Source organism: Pteropus vampyrus, unplaced genomic scaffold (assembly GCF_000151845.1).
Source record: "Pteropus vampyrus isolate Shadow unplaced genomic scaffold, Pvam_2.0 Scaffold126, whole genome shotgun sequence".
NCBI lineage: Eukaryota > Metazoa > Chordata > Mammalia > Chiroptera > Pteropodidae > Pteropus > Pteropus vampyrus.
In genome coordinates, this window is record NW_011888907.1 from 2561906 (window position 1) to 2573719 (window position 11814).

The 11814-nt window shown below is 41.8% G+C and overlaps 1 pseudogene; it reads right to left on the reverse strand.

The window, feature by feature from the left end:
* Nucleotides 1–7893: 7893 nt before the first annotated feature.
* Nucleotides 7894–8628, reverse strand: LOC105296665 (annotated as a pseudogene).
* Nucleotides 8629–11814: the final 3186 nt, after the last annotated feature.

The window sequence follows — 11814 nt, forward strand, 5'->3', positions numbered from 1 at the left end:
GCATTCTTTGCCATGTGAACTTTTCCATAGAGCAACTTCAGTGTCCTCACTTGAAGACATTGGCTTCCCCCAGAGCAAGTGATCCAAGAGGCAGCCAGGTGGAAGCCTCCGTGTGTTTTATGGCCTAATCCTGAAAGTCACACGCCATCATTTCTGCAAATTCCTCTTGATAATACAGGTCAGCCTTGTTTAATGTGAGAGGGGACCACACAAAGTCATGGATAACAGAGATGGAATCATCTTGGAAGCTGCGCACACAGTCTTCCCTCTGGACCCTTGTCATTAACATCTCTCCCACACAGAAAATGCACTTACCCTGTCTCAAGATGCCACATGCATCTTATCCTTTTATGGTATCTTCTCGAAATCCAGTGTTTAGCCAGCTAAATCGGATGTGGATGTAGATACAGGTCCTAGATTACAGTTTCTGTTCATCTGAAGACCTGTGAACTAAAGAGACAAGTTATCTGCCTCATACACCCAACATACAACGATGGGACAGACATAGGATAACCACCATAGACAGTTCCATTTGAAAAGGTGATAAAAGTGATCACTAGTCAATATTAATTCTGCAATCCAGTTGAAATTTTCTTGATTAGAAATTTTCTCAACCCAGTCCTGCTCTTTTCCTGGAATAATTAATTCCCCATGGCTCTTGAGTCGCCAATGTTTGCAGCTGAATGGTCTCTCTGTGTGCTTCCTGCCTGTGAGATTGTGGGTCCAATACTGCGTGTCTTTTTGTATTGTTTCTGTCTCTTTCAGTCCAAGTCAGTGTTATTTCTTCCAGGGCAATTTTCTTTTTGGGGATTCACTCCTTTAGGCAGAAGATACACACACAGGAGTTTCTTTATGATCAGCCCTTCTTCATCTTGATTTTCAGCTAAGCTTCTTAGGAAGATTCACTGTTTAAAGCATCACTTTAGATCTCCCTGAGGTATTAACAAAGGATTTTTATAGCCACACCCTTGGCTTCACACTTAGATTCTATTTTCCTGACAGTGCCTAGGATTTTAACTTTTCCATGGAACCATATCTTTTATTTTTACTAACCATAATTTAAAGTTTATATACTATTAATTTTATTTTTACATGCTGTAGAGTGAACGAATCTGTGTCATAACTAATAAACATGTTCACTTTGGGTACTTTACCATGTAAAGGTATTGTGTGTGGCTAAAGAAAGTTGTGTTATGTGTATTCATAGTCGTACTCTGCTAAAATGCTTGTATATGACAGTTTTCAGTTACCTATGGAGCCATATCTTAATTTTAGCATTGTTTTTCATCTGGAGAGGCTGGAAAATTTCAAAACCTGGCTTCATCAAGTTCTGGTTTTTTTCCGTATGAAAGTTCTTGGTCCAGCTTCTCTTGTTCCTGTTGTATTTTAAATATGAGCTGCAAGAAGAGACCAGGTGACACCATCAACTCCCCAGATGGAAGTCTTCACTAGATCACTCAGTTTATCAGGGATTTTTGCTATTTTCCACTTTATTTCAGGCAGCAGTATGGCCACTTTCAATCACTACACAACAAGGGTTTCCTTTCTCTGGTTTTCAGTAACATTTTCTTTTGTTTCCTTTAAGCTCTCACCAGCAACTTCCTCAAAAGCCATCCAGGTGCTACGAAAATTCACTTCGAGTCTCTTTAGGTTTTTACTAACACCCTTTTTAAAGTCCTTTAGCTTCTACCTGCTGCCTGGTTCTCAAGCCACTGCCACAGAGTTTTTAGGTTTTTATTAAAGCATCACCTCCCTTCTAGTACTAAAATTTATACCGCTTGTCTATTATAGGTGGAGAGCCAGAGAGAGAAAGAGTAATTAGGGGGATCGTTTTATAAACTACATAAATGTCTAAACTATGTACTGTATACCTGAAACTAATAATAAACTATAAATAAATAAATAAATAAATAAATAAATAAATAAATAAATAAATAAATGAAATTGTCCTAAAACTTGGTTGCTTAAAACAGCAATAAACATTTACTATCTTAGACAGCTTCTGAGGATCAGGATGTAGGAGAGGATTAGCTAGGTGGTTCTGATATAGATTCTCTCATGAAGTTGCAGATGAGATTCTAGCTAGGGCTGAGGTCATCTGAAGGAATCCACTTCCAAGGATGACTCACTCACATGGATTGCAAATAGGTGCTAGTAGTGGACAGGAAGCCTCAAATCCTCATCACATAGATATCTATAGGACTACATCAGTGTCCTCACTACCTGGCAACTAACTGGCTTTTCCCAGAGCAAGCCATAAGTCATCCAAGAGAGAGAGCCACACGGAAACTAGAGTGTCTCATATGAACCAGCCTTGGAAGTCACACACCGTCTCTTCTGCAAGAATATATGTATCACCCCTATTCAATATGGAGAATGACATACAAGGGCATGAGTAACAGGTGACAGGGATCATTGGCCGCCACTGTGGAGGCTGAGTACCACACCTCCCTTTCTTACTCATCGCGTAAAGCTGCATCTCCTAGATCGCTAGATTGCCAATTAGTAAAATGAAGATACTAGGATACTTGCCCCCCTTCCTCTCTGCTGCTACCAATCTTTCCCACCATCCAGCTGTTGCTACTGTCATTTACGTATTTATTTCTTGCTAAGGCTAAGAACGTTTACAATCTATTCTGAAACCATAATTCCTATCCGTGCTTTGTCTGTCAGTTTATTCTAGAAATCAAAATCAGTAAATAGCATTCATATTTTTATAGTTCTGTAACTAAGTATTACCATAGAACCAAGCAGTGAGCAATCCCCTTGTTTCTTTCTCTTTTGTTCCAAAGTCTGATTCCCATGCTATGCAAAGGATAATGTTTAAATTCATTCCACTGCCTTCTAACTCAACAGTTGCTCAAAATTATGCCATTTCTTAATTTCTTTTTTATTTAAACCATGCCTTTGCTTGTGTAATTTTCATTTCCCTAAAGTTCACTTATCCATCTTTTTTTTTTTTTACCATTTATAGAAGAAACCTATGCCTTCTAAAGACCTCCTTTCTTTACCTTTTCTATTAATGACCTATTAAGTCAGTCCGATTTTTCTGATATAGCAGAATCTTGATTAAAATTTAACAGTTTTTCTTGGACAATTTGATTATAATAAAATTTTACTTTTGAATAAAAATTTATGAAGTAGAATTACAAACCTTTAAAAACTATGGAGAAAATGTTAATCCACTTCAGCCATATCATCCTTACTTATTTTTAATGTAATGCTAAGCATAAAGATAATGAAAAGAATCTTTATGAACCATGACAGACTGATAAAGAAGTATTCCTTATACTGGTAGTTCTTCAGATTTTTGGATTCCACGAAACAGTTAATTTTTAAAAATAACATTTGGATCAACACTAAGTTGCCATCTTTTACACTGCCCAGTAGGAATAGTGGTGATGGCAGAGCTAAAATCATTGTTATGAATATATCTGTTCTGTGCTTTCAGCCTCAAAGAACAAAAAACTCAGCTCAAACTGGCCTAAATAATAAATGAAAATCCAAGGTAGAATAACTTTCAGGGTTGGTTGATCTAGTTTTCTCATGAATGTAGGATAGCTACCTTCACTTGGAGGTACCTACGTTTTCATTTGTGACCAGTGAAAACAGATTCACAACCAGAAGACTTTCCAGAAATTTAAGAAGGAATGTTCCAGACCACCCTCAAAACTTTCCCTCCTGCCTCAGTGGCCTGGATCATGGCTCTCCATGACCATTTTTGAGGCTGCCACTCAGAAGGAGGTTTATTCTAATTGGCAAATGCCAGTAAGAGTTTGCTCTTGATGCTGGAGGTGAGGCCAGTGTCTCCTAAATCGTATGAGCTAAATGGGAGTCTAGAAACTGAATATCTGAATTCTCTTAAGAAAATGGAGAGACATGTGAATTCTGGGTAGGCTTTATACATTTAAACTATATACATTTTTCAGTGGATGGCTTCGATCGTTTCTGAATTCTTTAGGTTTGGAAGTTTTACAATGATGCTTTAGGGTATCGTTCCCTTTCCTTTATCTTCCTTGGCACCTAATAGGCTATTTCAGTTTGAAGTCTTGTGTTTTCTTTCAGCTACAAGATTGTTCATACATTATTTCTTTGTTAATTTTTCTCTGTCGAGCCTTAGGTCAATTATCTGATTTGTCTTTGTGAAGTAAGTGACAGCCTCTATTGAATCCCCAGTTCTGACCCCTAGTTTCAATCCATACATTCATCTTTTCATTAACTTATCATTTACTGCAACTTTGTTAAATCCTATTAGATAGCAGGCACTGAGCTATGTGCTAAAGATACAAACATAAGTAAGATATTTTCTCTACCCTCAAAGGGCACACAGTCTAGTGGGAAAGATACACTTTTAAACAGATGCCATGATATGCACCACACTGTAGTTGAAATGTGTGCAGAACAGAGTACCAGAAAAGGAGTGGACTATTCAACTGAGCAGTGGACAGAAAAGACTTCTTAGACAAGGTGATACTTAGGCTGCATCTTGAAAGATGAGCAGGTACTCACCAGGTCAAGGGTAAGCAAGGGAGTCAGGCCTTTCCAGGTGGGAGAAGCAAAGTAGATAATGTCTCTGGAGAAACTTCAAGACATTTAAAATGGCTCAATCATAGAACCGTGGTGGTATAGAATGAGGAAGGAGAAGTAGGCAGGACTCCAATCATGAAATATCTTACATACTAGGCTACAGAGTTTTGACTTTATCCTGTAGGTAATGGGATTCCATTAAAGGATTTTCATCAGGTGACTGGCATAATCATAATTATGTGTTAGATTATACCACACTGGTTTTGGTGCAGAAAGTGGATTGCGGCATTGGAGGGCAGGAAACCAGCTACAATACTATTATTATATTTCAAGTGAGGGGTAACGATTACATGATCTGATAGGAAATTAGAATATGCCACTCCAAAATTTGTCATTCTGGCATAAAGATTATTTTGAGCCGAAGGCGATTGAGAAAAGAGCATGGGATGAGCTCTCTGCCTTCCTCCTCTCTACCTGAAAACAAAGTAATAAACTCCCCTTGTGAAGAGGTTCCCCCTCCCCTTCCTGTACCAGGGAGAGAATAACAATCTTCACTGGAGAAGAGATGGCACTGAAAGACAGTCTACACGAACAAAGCTTACTTACTAGTCCTATCTGCCATTAGTTTCCCATATTCATTTGCCTTTCCGCACTTTGCCATCCCTAGATGTTCAAAGTTCCTGTCCTTTTTCTTGTCACTCCTCTTTAAATGTGTCCTCCTTTTTCAAATAGTGTAAAAGCCTCCGAGACTGGCCATTTCTTTGGAAGTTTTATTTTCTTTTTATGAAGACCTCCTGACCCCACTCCATCCCACATGAAACTTTCAACATCAAGTAAATGTGTAAACCTTTTCCTCTGTTAATCTATCTGTCGTTAGTTTATTTCACAAACCTAGTGGAGAACCTAAGAGAAAAGAGGACAATATTTTCCCCTACAATCTGAAGTTACAGAAAAGAGGAAGAAGAAATACGAATGATGTGATGAAGTTTGCATTAATGGAACTTAATTAGACGTGGATGAGGAGATGGGATAAGGAAATAGCCAAAGTGACAATAAAGTGTCTAGTTGAGTGAGTGGCTGGCCATTTACCGAAGTATCAAATACAGGAGGAAGAACAGCAAAATATTTGGAGAGAAGATAATGTATTTTTTGTGTGTGTGTCATATTTAATTTCATATACCTTGGGACATCCCTCAGCTATCCAATGGACAGTTGTGTGGGCTTGTGTACACACACACACACACACACACACACACACCCCTAAGGAACAGGAAAGGTCACTGGACCATAGATAAAGATTTCTGGTGAATTTAGCGTATGCATGTTAGGCAAAGGTAAGAGAGTTGACAAGACTACCCAGGGATTGCATAGAAAATAAGAAAAATAAAGGACCAAGAACAGACTTCTGGAAGCGCTAACACATAGTAGATATCTGATCAATTTATTTTCAATAAGTGAATTTTAACATATATGATTCGCTTGACCAGTTCAGAGTATAAACTCTGTCATATTTTTTCCCAGCTAATTCTTGCGTTCTCACATGCCCTTATTAGCAACAAGTCTAATACCTACCCCAGAAGACTCCCCCTAATATCTTAATTTGGGTATAAATCTTAATCAGTTTCTTCCCAGGAGACTTCCTGGCCCCACTAATACCAGTGTCTGACCAGTTGCCCAAGCCCAAAGCAAAAATCCGGGAGTCCTTGTTAATTCCTCTTTCCCTTTTATTCCCCACCACATATTCAATCCATCGGCAAGTCTTATTGAGCCAATATTGAGGTAAGAAAATGAGCCAAGAGGAATGTATCTGGTGGAGAAGAGCATTCTGGGCAGGTGGGAAGCAAGTTCAAGGACTATTTCAATGTGGCTAGAAATCAGTGTTCTGAGAGCAAGAGGATTGGTTAAGAGATGTGGCTAGAAAAGTAACTGAGGCCGAATCATCACTCCCCAATGCCAAGGGCTTCGAAGGTCCTTGAAAGGACTCTGGGTTTTGCTCTGAGAAAGAGGGAGCCACTGGGGAGCTTTGACTAAAGCAGGGGCATGATTGGACTTGGGTTCCAGGAGGATCACACTGGTTGCTATGGGGACAAGTGCAGAGGAAGGAAGCCCAGTTAGGGGATGTATTGGTGTCCTAGGGCTGTGCAACCAATTACCAAGCAAACATACTAGGCATCTTAAAACAAGAGAGATTTATTCTCTCACAATTCTGGAGGATAGAAGTCTGGAATCGAGGTGATCGTAGGGGTGGTTCCTTCTAGAGGCTCTGAGGAGAATCCATTAAGCTAATTACATTGGCAAAGACCTTTTCTCCAAATAAGGTCGCATGCTGAGGTTCTGGGTGGGCATGTATTTCAGGGAGCCTTTATTCAACCCACCACAGGGGTGTTTGAGTGATTCAGACCAAGGGTATTAGAGTGATGAAAATCTTAGACCTCAGATTCTAAGGTCCCTGAAGGCAAAGAGAAGGTATATCTGTTTTATTTACTTTGAGTCTTCAGGCCCCAGAACAATGCCTAGCACATATGAGGTTCTCCCTAAAAGTTTGTTGAAATAATCTGCATTTTACCCTCCACCCATCAGTCCGGGGTCAGGAAACTCCCTTCCTTCCCTGAAGTATGGCCACCTCGCTCAGGCCTTTTTCCAGGAAGCTGTCAACGAGGTCTCCAGTCACTTCTCCAACCTCATATAACCCTGACTGTCTCTTCTCAAGTGAGCTCTTGTGGTGTTAGTTAAGATCTGTGCAGCCCCTCTTTGACCAATTTATCAACTCCCTGCAGAGGTCAAGTTGCATTTCCTACTTTGCATTCAGCAAAACAAAAACAGTCAGCATCCTGTGGCTATAATCCCTTCACACTTGGATTGAGTAACTGTTGATTGATTGTCTGAATGACTCAAAACAGCCTAGAAAACTAGATAGAGATCTTTGACTTTCCCAACTGCCCCTGTAGCTAGAGACGGGGGGTGTTTGTCTACCAGTCATAAATAGCTATGTCAAGTAATGACTCTAGTTGTAATCTGTGGTGAAGGTCCTGGCTCTCTCACTGTGGTTTCTCTCTGCAGACGCCCATTCCGTTCCTTAATTTCACCAGGAGCCCATGTTTTTGGTTCAGTATCATCATTCCCGGAGGCCCCTCTTAGATAATGGTTCTCAGACTTGGCTGCACATAGGAATCTCCCGGGAGCATCCCCGCCCACTGGCCAATAGATTGTTTTAATTCTCTGCCTACATAAAACTCAAGCTTTTCATTGTTAAAGAGAGTAAACTGTAACTTCAGTAGACCACAATACAGAAAGATTTTGTCACATAGACTGGTTTCCATTTAGCCAGTCAACTGTGTTTAGCTGTCTCCATCAGGATAGATGCATTTATAGAACTGGCTGTGCTTGGGCCTTCTTTGCAAGCAGCTTTAGACCCATAATGCACTTGGCAATTGTCTCCTTTCCTACTGTGCAGAGATGCTCTGCACCACGTGCTTCTCCACCCAGTTTACCATGGGCCCTTGTTCCTTTTGACGCATCATATTTCACACAGAGACATGATAGTCCAGGCAATTCTTTACCTCTTTGTATATTCTGTGCAGCTGTTCCCGGTAAGTAACCTCCAAAGCCACAGCAGTGTTCCTCCTCTGGCCATCAGAAAGGTAACATTGCTTTTGAACCAGTGTCTGCTACAACTCCTCCAGATCAACTGCATCCTGGGTATATTCGTTGGAAGCCTGTTTCACCTCTTCCAGGTGGACAAATTCCCCAAAAGAGGCACCATATTTTTTAATTATCTAGACAAGCAACCCTGTTGCTGATATGGCAGAGGTAGGCTCTGGGGTAATCACATATATTTCTTTGGATAGAAAATATAAGATAAGCCTAGTTCCAGCACATAGGGTCCTGTTACACCAATTTTAGGATAACTGAACTGGAAGAATTCCTCAGGGATCGGCTCATGAGAACTTTTCTTCCATATTCAGGAAGAAATGGTAGAGGAGCAAGACTTGGCTGCCCAGTATGAAAGACCCTTGTTGCCTGCAAAACCCTTGGGCCAAGGAGGCTACATTTTTCAGAGACCGGGCCACTATGGCTGCGAAGAGAGTGCCACTGGGACATCATGGTCAGCGAGGGTCCACTCTGTGGGCTTGACGCTCCAGTGACCTGGACAGGAGAGTCTGTCGCGGGGAGGAACACCTGGGGGCATTTTTTAACATACGAGTGCCTGGGGTCTCACCCTTAGAGATTTAGATTTCCTTTATATGGGGTGTAGCTGGGCATCTACATTTGTCAAATCTCCCCAGTTGATTCTAATACGCAGTAAAGTTTGAGAACAACTGTCTTTGTAGAGGCTTCAGCTGATATCGGTTATTGATTTTGCTGGGGCCTTTTGTTTCTTTGCACTGTTTTGTGTGGCAAAACACACACACACACACACACAATAAACTAGATAATTCTACAGGGAACTTCCCAACGCCAAACCCACATGTTGCCTTAAGAGCCAGCTGTAGCCACATGCAAATCACAGTCAGGGGTTATGAGAAGGAATTTGCCCGAAAGTAACCTTTCCCTTCCGAGCCCCCCACAACTTGAAATTTTACTGTTGTAACACTCTTATTCGTGCCTAATCAACAATCAGTGACCTGATATGTTTTCAAGAGAAAAAGCCAATGTAAAAGTTAAAGCAGCACCACAATATTTTCCTTTCACAAACCTTAAAGAATCCTTTTTAATTCATGTTTGTTTCTTAGGTCGAGGAATAGCTGGTTTTTCTGACCATGGCCATGTCTATCTTTCCTCAAACTCGTAATTGTAGCGGTTTCCAGTGGTGCACTAGGAACTCTGGTGCTTTAGCCCAACCTCGGATGTTGTTCGGAAGAGGAACGGGGGGAGGGGCGGGTCTGGCCTGGATCTACCTGGGGAATATTGAGATTCAGAAGCGATATGCAGAGGCTAACGTTGGGGTTAGTCCCTTTCAAGGTCTAGAGGTTCCCAGGGAGGACAAAACAACACTGTCAGCTGCTGCTTTCTATTCCTAATTCTACTTAGATACAATCACACACAAGTTAACTAACCAAGATATACTTTAGCAATTTTTAAATTGTTCCGGAAATTTTTAATTGTTCAAGAAATCATCCAGCACCAACTCCCAATCTCTCCCGCCTTCTCTTCCCCTTTTGCCCCTCACCCTGTCTCTCTCTTCTCCCCTCTCCTCTCTGTCTCTTTTCTCCCCTCTCCTCCTCTCCCTATCCCTTCCTGCCCCTCCCCTGCCCTTCCCTCCTCTCCCCTCCTCTCCATGGCTCTTGGCTCCTCTGCGACACACACACAGGAAGGCTTCACTGGCCTCAGTTTGGGAGACACTGTGCCCTTGAAAGTATTTTAAAAGAATCACTGAAATAGCACACAAATCACATCGACCAGCTTTAAACTGGTTCTGTTCCCTTAAAGCAGATTGGTGATTAATACAACCCTTGCGCGATCTTACAGAGACAGCACTGCGCATGTGACCCCCTTTCCTCCAGCTGCACTTGGAACCAAAGTTTCGTCGCTCCCCATGGAACCGAAGGATTGGGGCATGACCAGAACTTGCACACCAGAACCGTTTCAGAAGCAAGGGTCCGTTGTCCAGGAAGGTCAGGGGCAGAAACCCCTCACCGTAAAGGGCCAAGTTCCAAGGCCATCCAATTAAAACTTGCCCTGCCAGAGCTCCCACATACCTGTTCTCCCTAACTCTTTAAAACTCCGATTGGAAGCCACAGGGGAGTTTGGGCTTTTGAGCACTAACTTTCTTGTTCTACCTTCATGGCGCAAGCAATAAAGCGATTCTAATTTCTCCATGTTCAGTGCGTGCCAGGAAGGATGAATCCTCTCTGTGTTCAGTTCCATCCCCTTAGGAGGCGCCCATGCTCCTCACCAACTCCGGAGAATCTGTGATATAGGGGAGGGTAGAAACTACCCACAGGAATTGGCATACACTGCACAAACAGAAGCACGAATCCTTTTATTTTCCATGGTTGCTCACTTGTTCTGAAGCTCCACTTTTACCAAAGACTGGAGAAACACAAATGTTCATTTGCCAGTTAATGCCAATCCAGTCAATTCCATCCTAACTTCCCTCAAAGCTTCTTCCCACTCCTTCCCAGTTTAAGTGCTCATCTTCATGAAATTGGTGGCAGGAGCGGGGTGGCCGGCTTGTGTGCTGGCCTTCCGTGATGGCTGCTACTGACCTTTGTGAAAACTCATTCAGACACCCAGAGTTGATATAAAGACTATTTTGAAGTGAAAAACATTTGAGTTTATTAAAGAGAAAAATCACAAGCCCAAAATAGTGTCACTTGTGCCACGATACCAAACCTAGATTTAATACCTAATCTAATAATTACAGTTTCAACCTTTCCTAGAAAGGTAATTTTAATCAACCAGTCTGGAATTTTCCCCGTCAACACCAACAGAGGTCATCTGTCAGGTGACCTCTCTCTCTCCCACAAAGAAAGAAGAGGCAATCTGCATGACAAAACCCTTGCCAGTTCCCTTCCCCTCCCCCCAAAATGATGTCCTCGGTGAAAAATGATCCTTTCTTCTGCTAATAGTTCCCTTGCCCCACTGCTTCTTCCTGTGAAAACCTTCCAGTCGTGCAGCCCCTCAGAGCACCCTTCTAGTTGCTAGATAAGATGCTGTCCAATTCATGAGTCGCTTAATAAAGCCAATTAGATCTTCAAATTTACCCTGTCGAACTTTGTTCTTTAACAAGCTGAGGAAGATGCAGAAAAAAACCTTGTTCGAATGTCCCTTATTTGGCTAAAGCAGAACCTCTAGAAAATACAGCTGCCATTGATCCCTCTCCAAGGGAATTTCCTGCAGAGTTCACCTGCCATGGAGACAGTTCACATTCACAAGTATCAAAAAATCCTCAACAGATCCTTCCATACTGTCATGTTAAAGCCCTGAGGCAACCCTCACCCCTTGGTTAAGTTTAGTCTATAAACCTTTTATCTCTGGCTATTCAGTGTCTTGCTCATCGCTGAGTACTACTGCTGCTCCCAGTATACATAAATAAACGTCATCTTTTCTTTTGCCAATCTGGCTGTCGTCAGTTAATTTGCAGGCCCCCCACTACTGTACTCAACTTGGAAGAGGAAGAGTTTTCCTTCCAACGCTTTATTTACGTCACTTGGTTCCTAGACACTGCACCCCCATCTAGCTCACTGCATTTATTGCTGAAGAATGTCCAGGGATGGTACAATTCAGGATCTCTACCCTGTCAGTCATGGCTAAGTCTCCCTTTGGGGACTCAGCCTCACCTCA